The sequence below is a fragment of the Neoarius graeffei genome, chromosome 18 (genome assembly GCF_027579695.1).
Source record: "Neoarius graeffei isolate fNeoGra1 chromosome 18, fNeoGra1.pri, whole genome shotgun sequence".
Taxonomy (NCBI): domain Eukaryota; kingdom Metazoa; phylum Chordata; class Actinopteri; order Siluriformes; family Ariidae; genus Neoarius; species Neoarius graeffei.
Window position 1 is genome coordinate 58,208,412 of NC_083586.1, and position 21,325 is coordinate 58,229,736.

The following is a 21,325-nucleotide window of genomic DNA, read 5'->3' on the forward strand; positions in this document are numbered from 1 at the left end:
GGTCTGCAGATAATTCCTTTGACCCCATGACTTGGAGTTTGCTCTGACATGCACAGTCAACTGTGGGAGCTTATATAGGCAGGTGTTGGCAATCCCCAATCATGTCCAATCAATTGAATTTACCACAGGTGGACTCCAATTAAGTTGTAGAAACATTTCAAGCAGCATCAGTGGAAACAAAATGCACCTCAGCTCACTTTTGGGTGTCATATCAAAGGGTGTGCACACTTGTGTATATATGATATTTTACATTTTGATTTTTAATAAATTAGCATGAATGTCTAAAAACCTGCTTTCACTTTGTTATTATGGGCCATTTTGTGTGGAATAAGTCTGTAACGTAATAAAACGTGGAGAAGGTGAAAGGGGTGTGCAGACTTTCCGGCTTGACTGTACTTTACACTTTCCGATGTGCCCACGGACAAATAATATTATAGTTTTTAAAAGGACCTAAATTAGATGAAACATAAAACTTATCACCTTTCTCAATCGCACCAGACTCCGAGCGCTGAGAGCCCACTTACACAGTCATGTAAAAGACTGTTCCCACGGTAACGGCATGATAATCATTTTCGATTGGTTTCTCTTTCATCGAGATTTACATTACCTTAAATAGTACTTTCATAAACTACTATTATTACTGAACTTTTTGTATTGTTTACAGTATTTACATTTCTAGTAACTACAGGAAAATTTCCTTTCATTTCTAACTTAATTTCACTTATTTTTAACTCCTCTTTATTGCACTTTTTTAACAGAATCAAAACGATTCCTAACATTTTTGTAATGCAACATTTGCATTCTGTATATTTCATAAAATCAAAACTTGTTAAAGGTATCTACAACCCCGATTCCAAAAAAGTTGGGACAAAGTACAAATTGTAAATAAAAACGGAATGCAATAATTTACACATCTCAAAAACTGATATTGTATTCACAATAGAACATAGACAACATATCAAATGTCGAAAGTGAGACATTTTGAAATTTCATGCCAAATATTGGCTCATTTGAAATTTCATGACAGCAACACATCTCAAAAAAGTTGGGACAGGGGCAATAAGAGGCTGGAAAAGTTAAAGGTACAAAAAAGGAACAGCTGGAGGACCAAATTGCAACTCATTAGGTCAATTGGCAATAGGTCATTAACATGACTGGGTATAAAAAGAGCATCTTGGAGTGGCAGCGGCTCTCAGAAGTAAAGATGGGAAAAGGATCACCAATCCCCCTAATTCTGCGCCGACAAATAGTGCAGCAATATCAGAAAGGAGTTCGGCAGTGTAAAATTGCAAAGAGTTTGAACATATCATCTACAGTGCATAATATCATCAAAAGATTCAGAGAATCTGGAAGAATCTCTGTGCGTAAGGGTCAAGGCCGGAAAACCATACTGGGTGCCCGTGATCTTCGGGCCCTTAGACGGCACTGCATCACATACAGGCATGCTTCTGTATTGGAAATCACAAAATGGGCTCAGGAATATTTCCAGAGAACACTATCTGTGAACACAATTCACCGTGCCATCCGCCGTTGCCAGCTAAAACTCTATAGTTCAAAGAAGAAGCCGTATCTAAACATGATCCAGAAGCGCAGACGTCTTCTCTGGGCCAAGGCTCATTTAAAATGGACTGTGGCAAAGTGGAAAACTGTTCTGTGGTCAGACGAATCAAAATTTGAAGTTCTTTATGGAAATCAGGGACGCCGTGTCATTCAGACTAAAGAGGAGAAGGACGACCCGAGTTGTTATCAGCGCTCAGTTCAGAAGCCTGCATCTCTGATGGTATGGGGTTGCATTAGTGCGTGTGGCATGGGCAGCTTACACATCTGGAAAGACACCATCAATGCTGAAAGGTATATCCAGGTTCTAGAGCAACATATGCTCCCATCCAGACGACGTCTCTTTCAGGGAAGACCTTGCATTTTCCAACATGACAATGCCAAACCACATACTGCATCAATTACAGCATCATGGCTGCGTAGAAGAAGGGTCCGGGTACTGAACTGGCCAGCCTGCAGTCCAGATCTTTCACCCATAGAAAACATTTGGCGCATCATAAAACGGAAGATACGACAAAAAAGACCTAAGACAGTTGAGCAACTAGAATCCTACATTAGACAAGAATGGGTTAACATTCCTATCCCTAAACTTGAGCAACTTGTCTCCTCAGTCCCCAGACGTTTACAGACTGTTGTAAAGAGAAAAGGGGATGTCTCACAGTGGGAAACATGGCCTTGTCCCAACTTTTTTGAGATGTGTTGTTGTCATGAAATTTAAAATCACCTAATTTTTCTCTTTAAATGATACATTTTCTCAGTTTAAACATTTGATATGTCATCTATGTTCTATTCTGAATAAAATATGGAATTTTGAAACTTCCACATCATTGCATTCCGTTTTTATTTACAATTTGTACTTTGTCCCAACTTTTTTGGAATCGGGGTTGTATTATTTTCGGCTGTAAATATATTTTTCATAATATTAATCTTCAGAGTCGGCTGAATCTCATTTGTTATCTTTGTTGTTTATAGTAAAGATGTATTCTGTGTAATACGACTCGATTGCAGCGATTTGTATTTTGTTTTTTTTGTCTTAAGTGCACTCGAAATTATAATTTAAGCTTTCTGCTTTTATTGCAGGAATTTGTAGAAGATTTTATTGATAATTACAGTGATTTGTAAAGCTCTGGTTCATGAATAAGAAACCAAATTTAAACTTTGTTATAACGTTTTATTAAGTTAGTCAATAAAATTTGTGTTAAATTTTATTTACTAATAAAATAGAATTCACACTTAAAATTAATGCTTTCTTTCTTTCTTAATTTAAAAAAAAAAAAAAACTTTCAGAAAAACACTCCCAGCCTTCCCAATCCTGGCTAAACCCCCGTCTACGGCTACGTCGAGTCAACGTTCCCCGAGCAGGGAGACTTGGGGCAGTTTGTTTTCCTATAAATTAATTTCAACCAATCAGGTTTTAGATGACATCAGAAGTTAGACGTTGCCCATTAAAGTGCTAGTCTTATGAAAATGACATCACCGCTGGAAATTATACTTTAATTATAAAACTAGACATGTTAAATAGTTTACCGTCTAAATGTATTTAATACAAGAGCAGAACGTGCTCTGTTTAGCCGGTAAAGTTTGGCTCTTTGAGTCCGCCGTTACACAAACGCGTTCCTGGTAAGTGGAAGGAAGTGAGGACGTGCAATGTTTGAAAGTTCGAAGCATTTCTAGCTTCATCTGCTTTGCAAAGTGTAGCACGTTTTTAACTCCAAAATAAAATTAAAACCAAAGCATGTCTCCTAAGGGCCTCTGCATGCTCTTGCGACAAGGCTTTCGCAGATAGCTTTTCGCAGACAGTTGTAATTTATCGTTGAGCGGGGAGTAATAGGCGTGCGCGATGTTATTCACCGCCACAACGCAAGGGGGCGCGAAGTCGCAAAATCGCTAGGAGTAGTTGGTGGGTGTGGTTAGTGGAGTGTTTATCCTCCGGTTACTTATAATGACTAGAACTGGAGTCATATAGATGTACGTACTTCCTCACTTCCTCGATCAACCGCTCTTCGTGCTGCTCCATCTTCGCTCGTGTTTTTAAAAATGGCGGTCATGAAAACAAAACAAACCGGGAAAGCAGGGAAGCGGAAGTGCGTGTACAGCGGATGTAGAGTGGACCAATCAGAGCACTCTTGTCTGCGACACTGTCTGCGAGGCTTCTGCGGTGGTCACAATTTTTGGGAGGTGCGCGCAGAGCGTCTGCGAAGGTGGGGGGGCTACGCAGACGCCATCTGCGAGGACTGCGTTGTCAGCATAAATTGGCCTTAAGTGGTGTGTTGTTCAAGACTGTCCAAGTCTAGGCGATAAAAAATAATAATAATTTAATTTAAAAATAAATAAAGCTGTATTTCAACTCATTATAGCCCCAAGTCAGCAGGACACTTGCGGAGAGAATGGGTTCGAGAGGTAACTTCAAGCCGACAGGACGGTTTGGTGTCTGCGCTATACATTTTGTCAAAGATAAACTTGTGAGGCGAATTCACAAAGGATTTGAGCGACGTCTGGTACACGGCTCAGTTCCTACGGCCTGGAAACAGAAGTCCGAAATGCCGACCCGAAGAGCTCACCGCTGCACAGGAAGTGTCCAGCTCGTGTTTAGCCTGTTGCTTTAATTAGATCAATAACATTCTACAATAGTTTCTATGCGGCCAAATATAATCCTTAGATCGACGACAGACAACTACTGATCGAAAAGCAAACCGAAACACGCTCGTTCACTCGGAGTCGCTTCTTCTTCGTCCTTGTTGTCGTAAAGTTGTGTCGAGAGCTTGACAAAAGACGGCAGTGGCGTATATGACGTCACACATGCAGCGCCGCTGACCAATAAATCGCTGCGGACAAGCTTTTAGTGATTTTTGGAACAGAATTTAGACGCAAAAAAAATTTTTCAAACCAATGTAATCGGTTTACATAATTTACAACCTATCTGAGCATCTCTCACACACACAACCTGGGATTTTATGACGTCGTATTCCTAAGACTAGTACTTTAAGCTGCTTTTACACTGACACGTGTGTTGGAAAAAGTTGCCCCCAGCGCAACTGGCCGGCTTGTTCCGGAACAATTTGACACCGGTGGGCGCAGCTTGTTCCTACTTACCATCTAAACACAATTGGTGGCAAGTAGGAGGGGCTTACACGCGCGCTGTAGTGTTCATCCGGGTCATTGCTCATCCGGACAAGACCGCTTCAATATTTTTGAAGGGGAAAAAAAAAAATGTTAATTAAAACGGTCAGTTCTTCTCGAGTGCTTTTTCTTGTCAAACTTCTCCACCTTTAACTGATGGAGTCATGTGACTCCCAAACCAATCGCAGTGATAACTGGACTAAAGAAGTTGTTCTTTCCGTTATCCAGTTGCGTGGTGATGGAGAAACCGGGCCGCGACGAACCGATCTACCGCCGAATCGCCGAGCGTTTAAACAGAAACAAGTAGCGTGAGGATGATAAAGCGAGTTAAAAACAACCTTCTGATCACTGATTTGCACATGAGCGCTTTTGTCTTTGAGTGAGTGTGTAAACACGAAGGAAAGTGAGCGCGACCCGTTCCCGCTGACCGTGTAAAAGCAGCTTTAGAGTAACCGACTTCCTTTGGAGCCATGAAGCCGGAAAAAACAGAAGTCATCTCATCTCATTATCTCTATCCGCTTTATCCTAGCCTGGGCCCGCCCATCCTAAGCGTGACGCAACACGAGGGCCTGTTGCGAGCTTAGTCTGGCCAGGCAAGCTATCTACAGCTCTTCCAAGCTCCCGAAAAATCGGGAACCAATCAACTTTGAGCATCTCCAACGGCCCTGGGTAGAGGCGTGTTCAAGGCACTGACGTAGTAGAACTGCGACCGGAAGCCATAGATTGTTTACAGAATTTATGCCGGAAGCGCTTCATTCATGCTTCCGCATCTATTACGCATAGATGCTGTATTGAAAGCATTCAACAGGAAGTTCTCATTGAAAACGGAGCAAAGAGCAGCCCTGGAGGTATTTATTGAAAGGAAGGACGTTTTCGCCTTGCTCCCGACCGGCTTCGGTAAGAGTTTAATCTACCAGTTAGCCCCGTCGCGTCGCATACGTCAGAGGAAAGAGTGATGTGATTGGTTTAAGCTTCGTCACAGCCTTTTCTGGCTTCGACCAGTAGCAAACTGAGGCATTTCAGGGAGGCGGGTCAACCACGGGCTCTGGGAAACGGTTGAGCTTAATATCTTGGCCAGACCAATAGCTCGTAGAGCTTTGAAGTCGCGTTAGCCAGACTAACTTTATCCTGTTCTACAGGGTCGCAGGCAAGCTGGAGCCTATCCCAGCTGACTACGGGCGAAAGGCGGGGTACACCCTGGACAAGTCGCCAGGTCATCACAGGGCTGACACATAGACACAGACAACCATTCACACTCACATTCACACCTACGCTCAATTTAGAGTCACCAGTTAACCTAACCTGCATGTCTTTGGATTGTAGGGGAAACCGGAGCACCCGGAGGAAACCCACGCGGACACGGGGAGAACATGCAAACTCCACACAGAAAGGCCCTCGCCGGCCACGGGGCTCGAACCAGGACCTTCTTGCTGTGAGGCGACAGCGCTAACCACTACACCACCGTGCCGTCCCTGATTTTCAACTTAACACATTAAAATAAACAAATCAATAGTGTTACAGCTTTCTGACTTTGTGAGTTAGTAATTGTTTTTAAATGTACTGCTTGGTCTCTTTTCCAATCCCAAAAATAACAGCTTTGGAACTGACTCGAGTCACAGCTGTGGCTCCGCGAGCATGTGTGTGGAGAGCTATACATCAAAATTAATTAATTATTTAAAAAGTTTAAACAAGAGTGCTCCGAGAGCACAATATCCGCCGCTGGCGACTCGGCCATAACGCTGGTAAAGCGTGACTGAATTGAACGAAATTACAATCTGCGTATTACCGACATATAACAAAGAATCCTGTCAAGTTTCGTGAAATTCCTCCAAAAATTGCAAGAGGAGTTGATTTCAGAAGGTGAGTACGCTTCCCGGGACAGACGGACGTTGCCACGACATAATCCCCCTTCGGGCCTTTCGGCCAGCGGGGGATAAAACTGTGAGGGAGGTTGATTTCTGAAAGCGAGCACACCTTGATGAAATTACCAAAGTACAAGTTTGTGAATAATCGAGGGCGTAACTCTGGGAAAATTTGCCCAAATTAAACGAAATTTCAATCTGCATATAACTGTCATATAACAAAGCCTTCTGCCAAGCTTCAAGAAATTCATCCACAAATTGTGAGAGGAGTTGATGTCAGAAGAACGTCCACCCTCATGAAATTGTCAAAGCACAAGTTATTTAATCAAGCGTCAAAACTCTAGGAAAATTTTCACAAACAGGGCTCGAAATTCGCAGTGGTCCGGTCGCCCAAGGCGACTTAATTTGTCATTTGGCGAGTAATTCCTGTCCCGGCTGGCTAGTTGAAAATTAAAAAAAAAAAAAAAAAAGATATATGAAGCGAAGATTCAGACACACCGTCAACTAAAGCCGCCACATACAGACATATGGACGCGTGCCGTGTCTGTGTTAATCGATGCGTTTATCGGCAGGACGGTCAGGCTGTCGTTTTTTTCACTACTGCGCATGCTTATAACAGACATCCCAAGTCTCCCGGAAGTTCCGGGAGTCTCCCGCATATTGATAGCGGCTCCCTGATGCCTGCAAATTGGAGAATATCTCCCGGAATCTAGAGCAAGCGAGCAAGAGCGTGCACGCGAAACATTAATGTCTGCATCATGCATATGACAGGGCACGGAAGCCGAGAGAGGCCCTTCATATAATCCTTTTTTTTATTCACCTTGTTATCCTGAGATAACGACATAATTAATGCAGGATCTCGAGAAAACAACACAACTAATTCGAGATCTCGAGAAAACAAAACCGTTATTTCATGATCTCGAGTAAACAGCTGAGAAATGGTTCATTCAGGTGCGCCAAGAGACTTGTGATATGCTGACTTTGGTGCTATTTCTCATTCTGTATAGACGCAACTTTGGTCATTAGAATGTCTGGAATAATCGATCACCTAATAAGGCAATATTTTGATCAGGGGTTGACACAGGGAGAGATTGCATTAAGTCTTTTAAGAAGGGATCATTTCAAAATTAGTCCGCGGCACCTCCGCAGAAGACTGGCCCGGCTTCGTCTCTACCGACGGAGATACAGTCAGTACGTTTACATGCACATCCAAATCGAGCTGCTGTCGGTAATCGAGCTGAAGGTCCCAGCAGGGGTGCCAGAGAAATCCAATCCTACATGCACACAAGGAAATCGGGCTATTGTGTGAGGTACATTGTGCACCCGAGCCACAGGTGGCGCTACACGCCCCATCGTGTTGGTACACTTCCGGTTGTCGTCACGAAGAAGAGCTATTCAAGAGTATAAACAAAGTTATCAGTTCCGTGTTCTCCATTGCGCGTTTTTCTCCCGTCCATGAATTTTAATATATTCAACTCCTTAAGCTGAATGAGCATGAACTCTGTCTCCTCATTGCTCCAGAAGTGCACGTTTCCGCTCGCCATTTTCTCTTCTTCGTTTGTTCCTCCTGACCTCTTCTGCTGCTCGCTACTACTGTTGTCATGCCGACCGAGGCTGTCGTGTTTCCCGCTTGTGGTCTCGTCACTTCCGGAAGGGGCAGTGCTGAAGTACGTAGCTCGATAGGGTTTACATGCACTAAGTAGCTCGGCAAAAATCGCATAATCTAGGTCGCGTAGCTCGATTACGAGAAATCAAGTTCGGTTCAATTTCAGCCTAGCTAAGGTGTTTCCATGGCATTTAGAACTTCGATTTCAGTCAAGCAACGGCAGAAATTCGATTTTCTCTATGTGCATGTAAACGCACCGAGTGATCCAGCTGAGATCATGAAATAATTGTTTTGTTTTCTCGAGATCACGGAATAACGGTTTTGTTTTCTCGAGATCTCGAATTAGTCGTGTTGTTTTCTCGAGATCCTGAATTAATTATGTCGTTATCTCGGAATAACAAGGTGAATAAAAAAAGATTATATGAAGGGCCTCTCGCGGCTTCCGTAACAGGGAGCGCGAGAGAGACTGCGCATGTGCCTGTTCATGTAGCGCATGCTAGACAAAGAGCATCCTGATTGGTTTACAGACATCCCAACCTGCAGACCGGGGAAAAAAGTCCAATATATTATTATTTGTTGATATTATATTACGGTGCTCTGTGTTGTTCTCATTTATGTATTTAACAACAGTATTAAAATACTCGGGTCTTGAAATAAATGCACATTAGTCATGAACAATGGTAACTACTCTCTTTTGCGTTATTTTTGACAGAAGTAAAATTCATACATGAACAAATTTTGGCGAGTTGATTTTCTGTTTGGCGAGTTACTTTGGAAGGGAACTAGTCCGGCTGGCTGGTGAAAAAAATATACGAATTTCAAGCCCTGACAAACAAAATTAAATCGCAATCTGCGTATTACCGCCATATAACAAGGCCTTTTACCAAGCTTCGAGAAATTCGTCCAAAAATTGAGAGAGGAGTTGATTTCGGAAGGAAAACACACCTTCATGAAACTGTGAAAGTACAAGGGCTGTAACTGTGGGAAAATGCCACCGAATTGAACGAAGTTACAATATGTGTATTACCGACATATAACAAAGAATCCTGCCAAGTTTGGTGAAATTCCTCCAAATACTGCAAGAGGAGTTGATTTCAGAAGGTGAGCACCCTTCCCAGAATGGACGGACATCGCCACGACATAATCCCCCTTCGGCCAGCGGGGGATAAAAAGTAACAGCATGGTACACTGCACATGTGCAGGTCGAAAGTCGCTCCGACGTAAACAACAAACATGGCTGCTCCAGTGAGTTTATACCAAGATTCAAATCTCATGGACGAAAGTTAAAACTCAACACTTAATTTGGAATTTTTTGATGAAGCATATTTAAGTTATTCCACGAAATCGAGTTGTGCATGAGCTGATTGCACTACGCACCTCGTCGGCTATAATCCATGTACGACGAGATTGAGTGGAATAACTGTTTTATTCTCTGCACATTCAATGGATTTTGAGAAACGGAGCATTTTGGATGGATGGATGGATGGATGGATGGATGGATGGAGCCATGGCCTAATGGTTAGAGAAGCAGCTTTGGGGCCAAAAGGTCACTGGTTCGATTCCCTGGACCAGCAGGATTGGCTGTAGTTCCCTTGAGCAAGGCACCAAACCTCTAACTGCTCCAGAAAGAGTGGTGGCATACCCTGTGTCTGATTAGCCAAAGAAAAGCTGATGATGTGACCGAAAAAAGGATAGATTAAAAACTTTATACAAAACGTCCAACAAAATAATTTCTGAAATGGTGAAATGACAGGAGCAATTTGTGAAAAATGCGATAAGAACTTTTTTTCCTCCAAGAATTATCATCAGGAAATACTTTCTTTCCATATTTCGTTGCTTTTTTTATTTTTATTTATTTATTAATTTATTGGGGGGGCGGGTGTTTCAAGTTTTTATTTGGTCCTCGGTTGGTTCAGCAACACGTGCCGCCATTTTGCTTTCCTCTCCTCATGGTATATGAGCTGATACCCTGGTAGTAGAGTAGCCAATCAGTAGCCTGGGCCCGCCCATCCTAAGCGTGACGCAACACGAGGGCCTGTTGCGAGCTTAGTCTGGCCAGGCAAGCTATCTACAGCTCTTCCAAGCTCCCGAAAAATCGGGAACCAATCAGCTTTGAGCATCTCCAAAGGCCCTGGGTAGAGGCGTGTTCAAGGCAGTGACGTAGTAGAACTGCGACCGGAAGCCATAGATTGTTTACAGAATCTATGCCGGAAGCGCTTCATTCACGAATGCTGTATTGAAAGCATTCAGCGGGAAGTTCTCATTGAAAACGGAGCAAAGAGCAGCCCTGGAGGTATTTATTGAAAGGAAGGACGTTTTGGCCTTGCTCCCGACCGGCTTCGGTAAGAGTTTAATCTACCAGTTAGCCCCATCGCATAACATACGTCAGAGGAAAGAGTGATGTGATTGGTTTAAGCTTCGTCACAGCCTTTTCTGGCTTCGACCAGTAGCAAACTGAGGCATTTCAGGGAGGCGGGTCAACCACGGGCTAAACGGTTGGGCTTAATATCTTGGCCAGACCAAATGCTCGCAGAGCTTTGAAGTCGCGTTAGCCAGACTAGCCAATCAGAGCACAATACTGCTCAAATCCAGTGAATGTGGATCGAATATAAATGAATTATACCATGCACTGAGGCAATAGTAATTATATTTATTTTTTTCACGGTGCGGTTTCCATCAAATCCTGCGCCCTGATTGGCTAGCGACTGGGTCCGTATCCTACGATACGGACCCCAGTTACGGACCTCTGGTGACTTGCTCGTTCACAACAACAAACATAATAGTAGCATTTTTTGTCAATATTTATCTTTTTTTTTAAAATAAGATTTATTTATGGGCAACACGGTGGTGTAGTGGTTAGCGCTGTCGCCTCACAGCAAGAAGGTCCGGGTTCGAGCCCCGTGGCTGGTGAGGGCCTTTCTGTGTGTAGTTTGCATGTTCTCCCCGTGTCCGCGTGGGTTTCCTCCGGGTGCTCCGGTTTCCCCCACAGTCCAAAGACATGCAGGTTAGGTTAACTGGTGACTCTAAATTGAGCGTAGGTGTGAATGTGAGTGTGAATGGTTGTCTGTGTCTATGTGTCAGCCCTGTGATGACCTGGCGACTTGTCCAGGGTGTACCCCGCCTTTCGCCCGTAGTCAGCTGGGATAGGCTCCAGCTCGCCTGCGACCCTGTAGAACAGGATAAAGCGGCTAGAGATAATGAGATGAGATCCTCACATCACAATGTGAAAGTGTGTATATGCATGCACGTGTGTGTACTTGGTACGATTGCAAAACTCAACCCGAAATCTAAGACATCACTTACACACAGTCCCAGGTTTGTTAGGGGCTTTTTTTTTTAAATAACCTTGAAGTTCATTTATGATTGCGCAGCGAGAAACAAAACGGTTTCACGCAGCCGTGCACGTTCTCAACGCTGAGTGTGCACACACACACACACACACTGCAGTGCTTGTTAAACCACAAACCCTTCTTTCTCACACACATACACAGCGCAGAGGCAGAGCGGTTAGTGGTGAGAAAGACGCAGAACATAGTGTGTGTGGGTGAGATTACACATTCATGAAACTAAAAAACACACACAGAGCTGAAGCGGTTGATGAAGAATACAGTGTGTGTATATGCGCGTGTGTGTGTGTGTGTGTGTGTGTGTGTGTGTGTGTGTGGGGGAGTGAGATTAGGTCTGATTTCAGTTGGCGTCAGTGGGATTTCTGAGTAAACGCACTACAGCATAATATCGGTGCTCTCGTCGTCACTATCATTCCGGACGAGACCGATTTCCAGCACCGCTTTCACTCCCCATCATCAGGACGACGGTCTCTCTTTAGCCTTGAATCGTTCAATAAAGTCAGCAAGTTTCACCGTTTTGCTCCGGTGATTACCGATTTCCAAAAAACACATCTGTTTAGAGATGTTTCACATTCATGGAAGGAGTCTCCAGTGTCAGCACTTTGTTACGATACTCTAACAAGCACCATCTTATTAAAGTCTGAGAAATAAATAAATAAATAAATCTCTTTTTTCCTGCGGTCCGGTTTCCATCAAATTGTGCACTCTGATTGGCTCACAAGCGCTCCGGAATCCTACGATCCGGACCCCGGTTATGGACCTTTGGCGACTCGTTCGTTCACAACAACAACAAACATAGTCGCAATTTTTTGTCAACATTTATTTTCGCATTTCTCAGGAGAATAGCATTAATTTTACAGCATGGATAGCGATAACGACAGTGCTCAGAGCGAAAGCGAGTTTTACTACCCTGATGAAGATGAAATAAAAGAAAACATTTCAGGAGAAAGCTAAAAACCTGTAACTGTTGCTAACGCCGAGCAAATCCAGCAGTTTATTGATGAGCAAAGGGCAGAAACGAGCGTGTAGCAGGTTTGTTCTAAATATGGTTTCCCTTTCGGGCGCTCTCGTTTTCTGTTAGAATTTGGTAAAGAAAAAAATAAAATATATTATTTACCAGCTTAAGGTCGGTCCGTATCGTGAAATATGGCCCAGAGGCCTCGGTCAGTACTTTCAAGGCCGAAGTCACAGTATTTTACCATACGGACCGACTTTAAGCTGGTAAATAATATTAATTTTTTTTTTTTTCGCGGTCAGGTTTCCATCGAATCCTGCGCTCTGATTGGCTGGCGAGCGGGTCCGTATCCTACGATACGGACCCCGGTTACGGACCCCAGGCGACTCGCTCGTTCACAACAATAACCATTGTAGCAATTTTTGTCAACATTTATTTTCGCATTTCTCAGGAGAACAGCATTAATTTTACAGCATGGATGGCGATAACGACAGTGTTCACAGCGAAAGCGAGTTTTACTACCCTGAGGAAGAAGAAATAAAAGAAAACATTTCAGGAGAAAGCTAAAAACCTCTAACTGTTCCTAACACCGAGCAAAAACATGGCTGAATCCTGAACGACTCAATTTTGTATAAATAGGGGACGACATAGGCGGCAAAATGTAGTTTTTTTCCTGCCATGGAAGTGCACTTGTATACCGAGGAGGAAGCAATTTGCATTACAGCCGTGAATGAGAATTCAAAATGGCGGCTTGGCTCGGTTTTCCCTTTCGGGCGCTCTCGTTTTCTGTTAGAATTTGGTAAAGAAAAAAATAAATATATTATTTACCAGCTTAAGGTCGGTCTGTATGGTGAAATACCGTGACCTCGGCCTTGAATACTGACCTCGGCCCAGAGCGCCTCGCTCAGTACTTTCAAGACCTCGGTCACGGTATTTCACCATACAGACCGACCTTCAGCTGGTAAATAACATATATTCTATACAAACATGAGTGTTTTATCAGGAAATACAGCACTTGTATTTTTCATCCGAGCTCCATCCAGGACATGGCGAACCAAAACCGTGACAAAAATCTCTACCTGTCACTCATGAGGAAATCGATGAAATCTTTTGATAAATTTGAGGACGTTTTGTTTGTGAATGTGTCGATATAATAAAAAGAAAATCACACACTGGCTTGAAGATATGAAGTTTATCTTCTCGTGTTGAAAAGCTCGCATTTTTCATACAAAATACATCACGGATCTGAGGGATACATTTAAATAATATTTGCTTGCTTTTTTACGTGGTATATCAGATATATTCCATTCAGCTACTTGTCTATCCGATATACCATGAAAAAAAGCCAGCCGATATTATTATTATTCATACACATTCTTTTGCGGTGTTCAACACGTCTTTCTCTTTCAAAATTCTCTCAAAATCTTCTGTATTTTTTTTTACGACGCGAACCTGGCGGCCATGTTTGTTTGTTTGTTTACAAATTGTCTCAGTCAGTCGCTCGCGAGCGTGGAAGTTTTACGTCTCTGATGTGTGACATGTTGTCTTGACAACCGTGCAATACCGTAAACCATATTCAACCCTCGTTCTCCATTGGCTAGAGTGACGTAATACACGCAAGATAAGCGATATGCTAACAATATTGCACGCTGTCAAACTGAATGAATGAAACCTGCTAGAAGGGAATAGAACACGTTTTTATTCCATTGACAAAGTGTCCTGGATGTCTAGGATAATAATTCCTGATATTTCACTCCGATGACGTCACTCGTAGTATTTTCCCGCTGATTAGACGCGTGTTATCAAAACTGGCTCAAAATTAAAAATTATTTTCATGAACTTGTGTATTGTTTTTATTTTTTTATTTTTGTGTGGAAGTGTCCAGATCATCTAAAGAACGTTACACGGTGGAGCGAAGAAATGAAGTTGATCTTCTCATGTTGTATAAAAATATCTCACTCATTTACAATATACACTTTCACCACTAGAAGATAAACTTCATATCCTCACGCGACCGTGTTAATATCCTCTATTTATTTATCGCTGCTACAAACTGACTGAGGACAGGAACTAATCCGGTTCCTGGACGCGGCACATTAGAATTCGAAGCAACTCAAATCAGATAAATTTCTGAAGTAGTAAAAGTGCTAAGTGTTTCTGTAACTAAATCGTTGTAGTGTGAGAGGAATAAACCGATTCGTGACGTGCTGTTCGAGGAAAATAAATCAGCTCTTCTTCACAGGAGCTTCATCGCACCACTGCGGTGTTCGTTATTTTCCTGGAACAGGTACATCGTGTATATAATTTATTATCGGGTTGCAGCTCACTAGACACGATGTTCAATTAGAAATAAACAAGACATTCAATGATTTTTTTTTTTTTTTTTAAAAGAGAGAGAGAGAGATGTCCGAGGCGATCTGTAAAAGACATCACCTGCTTTTGTGGAATAAACAGAGAGAGAGAAAGAGAGAGCACAAGAAAGAGAAAGGGAGAGAAAAAGACAGAAAGAAAGAAAAAGAGAAAGTGAGAGAAAGGCAGAGAGAGGAAGAAAGACAGAAAAGAAAAAGAAAAAGAAAGCGAAAGAAAAAGAGAGCAAGAGAGAGAAAAAGAAAGGCAGAGAGAGAGAGAAAGAGCGTGCGAGGGGAAGAGAGAGAGACAGGGAAAAAGAGAAAAAGACAGAAGGAAAAAGAGACAGAGAGAGAAAGACAGAGCAAGAGGAGAGAGAGAAAGACAGAGAGAGACAGACAGACAGACAGACAGACGGAGGGAAAAAGAGAAAGAGATGGAGAGGGAAAGAAAGAAAAAGACAGACAGACAGAGGGAAAAAGAGAGAGAGACAGGGAGAGAGGGAAAGAAAGAAAAAGAGAAAGACAGAGCAAAAGAGAAAGAGAGCAAGAGAAGAGAAAGACAGAGCAAGAGGAGAGAGAGTGAGAGAAAGAAAGACAGAGAGAGACAGACAGAGGGAGGGAAAAAGAGAAAGACGGAGAGGGGGAAAGAAAGAAAAAGACAGACAGAGCAAAAGAGAAAGAGCAAGACAAGAGAAAGAGAGAAAGACAGAGCGAGAGAAAGAGGAAAAAGACAGAGCGAGAGAAAGAGGAAAAAGACAGAGAGAGACAAAGACAGAGCGACAGAGAAAGAGAGATTTATCCCAAACACTGAAGGCCCGGCTCATGGTTACCACGACAACAGGGGAGTCTCTGGACTTTGATAAAGCTCTCGGGTTCACTCGAGCAGCTGCAGGGCCTCGACCTCGTCCAGCTTTCAACGCCTTCCCTTTCTTCCCCTCTTTCCTGCTTTTCTCACACGGACAAACGTCGGCCGCAGAAATAACAATCGGTTTTGAAATCTTTTATTCAACATAAAAATCTCGTCTCCTTGTCCTCAGTCAGAGACCGAGGCCGAGCTCGCGCGAGGGTTCTCTCATTTTATTCTTCATTTCCGTCCGTTTTGATTTTTTTTTTTTTTAAATGCCGCAGGTCATGATTCAGCTGCGAGATCTCTCCAGTGTGCGACGGACGCGTGCAACTATTTCCTGGGCATGAAAAAACAAACTGACGAATCCTTTCTCAAGACTCCATTCTTATTTATTTATTGATCTATAATTGATACGGGACGGTAATTAAACGCAAAGTTAAAACCTGCAGCTACATTTCGGCTTCCGGTCGAGCTCTGATCTTCTCAACACGTCACTATGGAAAGTGTTTCAACCAAATTCCTGATAAATAAATGTAATGTAATGAATTAAACTCCCAGACAGAGAGGACATACAGGTTTATTTACAGAGAGAGTTTATTTGAAAAGTGAATTACTTGGAGCGACACAGTGATTCTCTGAGAGAAGAGACGGATCTGAAGTTCGAACCCTTTTCCGTTTTGTTCGCTCGTCTCGCCTTCATGACTCATCCGTCTTAATCAGCTAAAATCTCAATTCTTCCACTAAAGTACAGCGACTTTTTCATCCCCGAGTGTGAGCTGTTACACACTGTGTACTGAGACATCACCACCACCACTAAAATACACACAGCCTTCGGTACGAGCCGGACGTGAAGGTTCCTCGATCCCAGTATCAGTTAGCGCGGTTTGGTTAACACGTTCTTGATTCTAAGATCCCTGTTCTTGGCTGTTCATGGAACCCAATGTTGTGTTCTGTCCTGCTGTTGCTTTTCTGCTGAGATGCTTTTCTGCTCAGCATGGTTGTAAAGAGTGATTATATGAGTTACTATATCCTTCCTGGCAAAAAAAAAAAAAAAAAAAGCTCAAACCATGAATCTGTCCATTTTCCTCTGACCCTCTCTTATCAACAAGGCGTTTGTTTCCACCCACAGAACACTCACTCACAAGTGTTTTTTGTTTTTCACACCATTTACAGAACGTAAATTCTCGAGACTGTTGTTGTTGGGTGTGAAACCCCAGGAGAAACCTCAGCAGTTTCTGAAATACTCAAACCTTCATGCTCCATCTGACTCAAACCAACACCCAGATCACAGTGAAAGACAGAAAGTCACACTTCGCTGTGAGATCACAATTTTTCCCATTCTGTTTGAACATTAAAGCTAGATCGCCTTTCAGATTTTTCAAGCGTAGGTCATAAAAAGAATTTTCCCCGACACCTGATTATTTTTCTTTAGTGGACTGAAAGCTACCAAATTCAAATCACAGACTTCCAATTGCATTAGTTTTTTTTTTTAAATAGACCAATTAATGAATTTAAGGCCATGTGGCCCGAAATTCTCCGCTATTTTTTCCTGCTTCACCATGACGCAATACAAGATACTACATTATGCATCACATCACATCGCGTGGTGGGCTTTCCCCGTTCGTGCAAGGCATTGTGGGAGACAAATTTGAAACAGGAGAGAAAAATGGAGGACATGAGTGTGCGAATGAAACGTGAAAGACCGACTAACGGAAAGCAAGAAGAAATGTGTTATTTACCAGCTTAAGGTCGGTCCGTATGGCGAAATACGGCGACCGAGGTCTTGAAAGTACTGAGCGAGGCGCTCTGGGCCGAGGTCAGTATTCAAGGCCGAGGTCACGGAATTTCACCATACAGACCGACCTTAAGCTGGTAAATAATATATTTATTTTTTTCTTTACCAAATTCTAACAGAAAACGAGAGCGCCCGAAAGGGAAAACCGAGCCGAGCCGCCATTTTGAATCCTCATTCACGGCTGCAATGCAAATGGCTTCCTCCTCAGTATACAAGTGCACTTCCATGGCAGGAAAACAAAAACTACATTTTGCCGCCTATGTAGTCCCCTATTTATACAAATAGGAGTCATTCAGGATTCAGCCATGTTTTTGCTCGGCGTTAGCAAGTTAGAGGTTTTTAGCTTTCTCCTGAAATGTTTTCTTTTATTTCTTCTTCCTCAGGGTAGTAAAACTCGCTTTCGCTGTGAACACTGTCGTTATCACTATCCATGCTGTAAAATTAATGCTATTCTCCTGAGAAATGCTGACAAACATTTATAAGATTTTTGATAATCATAAATACAACCCCGATTCCAAAAAAGTTGGGACAAAGTACAAATTGTAAATAAAAACGGAATGCAATAATTTACAAATCTCAAAAACTGATATTGTATTCACAATAGAACATAGACAACATATCAAATGTCGAAAGTGAGACATTTTGAAATTTCATGCCAAATATTGGCTCATTTGAAATTTCATGACAGCAACACATCTCAAAAAAGTTGGGACAGGGGCAATAAGAGGCTGGAAAAGTTAAAGGTACAAAAAAGGAACAGCTGGAGGACCAAATTGCAACTCATTAGGTCAATTGGCAATAGATCATTAACATGACTGGGTATAAAAAGAGCATCTTGGAGTGGCAGCGGCTCTCAGAAGTAAAGATGGGAAGAGGATCACCAATCCCCCTAATTCTGCGCCGACAAATAGTGGAGCAATATCAGAAAGGAGTTCGACAGTGTAAAATTGCAAAGAGTTTGAACATATCATCATCTACAGTGCATAATATCATCAAAAGATTCAGAGAATCTGGAAGAATCTCTGTGCGTAAGGGTCAAGGCCGGAAAACCATACTGGGTGCCCATGATCTTCGGGCCCTTAAGCTGGGCATACATTGTGCGATTTTTTCAATCGCGGTATTCAGCTGCTGCTCACACTGTACAAGTGAATCGCAGAGGTAAACAGCACGCAGCTTACGATTCCTGTTCTCACACTATACGAGCCGACGCTCGGATGCGATGCTCGGATCCGATGCTCAGGATTTCAAACAGGTTTGATTTTCATCCGATCAATCTGGAGGAGGTCGTGAGGTGTTAATCGCTTGTTGTTACCCCATGTATACTACACGATCCGAGACGCACGATTGAGCCAAAACTCGGCCCGATCTCCAAAATAGTCGCACGAGTGAAAATCGTGTCAAAATCGGGCCAAAAATCGCACAGTGTATGCCCAGCTTTAGACGGCACTGCATCACATACAGGCATGCTTCTGTATTGGAAATCACAAAATGGGCTCAGGAATATTTCCAGAGAACATTATCTGTGAACGCAATTCACCGTGCCATCCGCCGTTGCCAGCTAAAACTCTATAGTTCAAAGAAGAAGCCGTATCTAAACATGATCCAGAAGCGCAGACGTCTTCTCTGGGCCAAGGCTCATTTAAAATGGACTGTGGCAAAGTGGAAAACTGTTCTGTGGTCAGACGAATCAAAATTTGAAGTTTTTTATGGAAATCAGGGACGCCGTGTCATTCGGACTAAAGAGGAGAAGGACGACCCAAGTTGTTATCAGCGCTCAGTTCAGAAGCCTGCATCTCTGATGGTATGGGGTTGCATTAGTGCGTGTGGCATGGGCAGCTTACACATCTGGAAAGACACCATCAATGCTGAAAGGTATATCCAGGTTCTAGAGCAACATATGCTCCCATCCAGACGACGTCTCTTTCAGGGAAGACCTTGCATTTTCCAACATGACAATGCCAAACCACATACTGCATCAATTACAGCATCATGGCTGCGTAGAAGAAGGGTCCGGGTACTGAACTGGCCAGCCTGCAGTCCAGATCTTTCACCCATAGAAAACATTTGGCGCATCATAAAACGGAAGATACGACAAAAAAGACCTAAGACAGTTGAGCAACTAGAATCCTACATTAGACAAGAATGGGTTAACATTCCTATCCCTAAACTTGAGCAACTTGTCTCCTCAGTCCCCAGACGTTTACAGACTGTTGTAAAGAGAAAAGGGGATGTCTCACAGTGGGAAACATGGCCTTGTCCCAACTTTTTTGAGATGTGGTGTTGTCATGAAATTTAAAATCACCTAATTTTCTCTTTAAATGATACATTTTCTCAGTTTAAACATTTGATACGTCATCTATGTTCTATTCTGAATAAAATATGGAATTTTGAAACTTCCACATCATTGCATTCCGTTTTTATTTACAATTTGTACTTTGTCCCAACTTTTTTGGAATCGGGGTTGTATATCTTATAAAAAAAAAAAAAAGATAAATGTTGACAAAAACAATGCTACTGTTTGTTGTTGTGAACGAGTGAGTCGCCAGAGGTCCATAACCGGGGTCCGTATTGCCCGCTCGCCAGCCAATCAGAGTGCAGGATTTGATGGAACCCGGACCGCGAAAAAAATAAAAGATGTGATGTTATATACAAAGGAAAGGAAACGCAGGAAATATCAAACTAATAAATATCGGCGCTCAGCGAGCACCTCGGTGTGATCAGCTGTTCGTTTAGCGACAGAATGATGGAACCGTCAGTGCACGCTCAAAGGTAAACCTGCGCGTGGGCACACACACACACACACACGGACTTCCTCTGTCTGCTTGACTGCGCGAAGTGAGCGATTTCATGCACATTATTTGCTTTAATCCCCTCAAAGTAAATAACTTCCCAGCCACAGAATGTTCTGATATTTTGTGAAATATTACAGAAATAAACATCTATCACAATGACCACATTTCAGACGGAACTAAATTTCAGCGATTTTATGAAACCGAAAGGCCGTCTAGCTTTAAAGGTCCCATGGCATGAAATTTTCACTTTGAGGTTTTTTTTTACGTTAAAATGAGTTCCTCTGACCTTCTTAAGTCACCCCAGTGGCTAGAAATTTCATAATGTGTAAACCAAACTATGCCCAACATTTGAGAATGGCGTGTCAAAACGGTGCGTTGATAAACTCTTCCCTTTACTATGTCAGCAAGGGAGATGATCCCCACGCCCCCCCCTCTGGATTCCCACCCACCGTATGGATTGCCCCGCCCAGCTCAAAAGTTGCCACCAAACATGGAAATTGCGCTGTACATGGATGTGACAACACAGAAAAGAGTCTGTTTTTACTGCCGACGGGAGAGCCCCTGAAGACGCAGTGGCTTAATTTTATTTACTCCAATAATACGCCGTCGAGTCTTTCCTAAGACGGTGTATGTTTGTCGGAAGCATTTTCCTGATGAATGTTTCCACAACTTGGGACAGTACAGGGCAGGTTTTGCACATCAACTGTCACTGAAGCCTGGGTCCGTACCAAGCATCCCTGCCACATCAGCAACAAACACCGAACAAGTACGTGTATAACTGTTAAGTCGTTTTGCCGTGTTTTAAAATCGGTGCCACGTTAGCCTTGCAATGGCTACATTAGTTGTGCAGCTAACCGCTTCCTGCAGTTAGCCAGGTAATCTGCGCTACAAAACCAAAAAGCATGCAGCATGCTCTGTTATAATAGCCAATCAAAACAGCTTTTACAAAGACACCCACATTCTTTTTTTTAAGTCACTCGTTCATTTTATGTGTTTGTTCAGTAAAAACCCAAACATTTGCTGAATTTATTTTATTTCCTTGCGTCGCACCTTAATGACGTCAGCGCGCGGTATTTTTCCCTTCGCGGTTTGTTCC

General features: G+C 42.7%; 1 protein-coding gene across 1 annotated transcript in view; it reads right to left on the bottom strand.

Annotated features, from left to right (window-relative positions):
* The window catches only part of usp34 (ubiquitin specific peptidase 34), a 179,338-nt gene that overhangs the window by 139,099 nt on the left and 18,914 nt on the right, over positions 1 to 21,325 (bottom strand).